The sequence below is a fragment of the Mustela erminea genome, chromosome 1 (genome assembly GCF_009829155.1).
Source record: "Mustela erminea isolate mMusErm1 chromosome 1, mMusErm1.Pri, whole genome shotgun sequence".
NCBI lineage: Eukaryota > Metazoa > Chordata > Mammalia > Carnivora > Mustelidae > Mustela > Mustela erminea.
This window is the reverse complement of record NC_045614.1, coordinates 96,121,325-96,122,172: the sequence shown is the minus strand read 5'-3', so window position 1 is coordinate 96,122,172 and position 848 is coordinate 96,121,325. Positions and strand designations below refer to the sequence as shown.

Sequence of the window (848 nt, the reverse complement as noted above, 5' to 3'; positions counted from 1 at the left end):
TCCTGCATTTGTCATGTTTGTTTCAACTTCCCCCATTGTCTCCAGGAGCCCACGGTACTTGCTGCCCAAATATTACTTCTTCCCACTCTCTCTCCAAAATATGGCAAGGCAAGTTTAACCACGAAACACTAGAGAGCCAATGAGAACCTGTATCTGGCCACTGCTCCATGTACAAATTCAGTAACTACGTATTGTGCGCCTACCACATGTGATTGTTAAAGAGCCTACTGCAGTGATCCAAGTGAAAGATAATGGAGACTTGGACCAGTGCGGAAGTAATGAGAAGCGGTTAGATTGTAGATATATTTTGAAAGGTAGACATGGGCATGTCCCTGGTGAACAGGACATGACGTACAGAAAACAGGAAGGATGCATGGGGCACCTGGCTGGCTCAGTCAGTGGCACATGTGATTCTTGATCTCAGGGTCGTGAGTTTGAGCCCCACATTGGCCATAGAGTTTACTTAAATGAAAATTTTTCAAATATGAAGGATGAGCTTTGTGCGGTGGCAGTATTGTAGCCAACGAGGTTTATCTGAGGCACGATTATTGCTAATTGAAAAATGAAGGATGCTTCCAAGTTTTTGGCTTCTGTATCCAAAATGATGGTATTGTCATTTTCTGCAATAGGAAAGACTGCAAGACTAGTAAATTGGAAGAACTAAATCAAGAACTTGATTTGGAGACATATAAGTTTGAAATGCTCATTTAGACATTCCAGTGGTAATATTCAGTAGCAACCCAGAGTTCCTGAGAAGGGTCCAGGCTGTAAGTAAAACTTTTAGAAATCTTAGCCTGCCTTTCTCTACTCATAAGCAAAAATAAATTGGAATGAAAAGGGGCCTACAG

General features: G+C 41.9%; 1 non-coding gene across 1 annotated transcript; it reads left to right on the top strand.

Moving 5' to 3' along the window:
* Positions 1 to 494: 494 nt before the first annotated feature.
* LOC116581121 lies at positions 495 to 633 on the top strand. The gene has a single exon (XR_004281900.1). It is a non-coding gene; the product is annotated as a U4 spliceosomal RNA (small nuclear RNA).
* Positions 634 to 848: the final 215 nt, after the last annotated feature.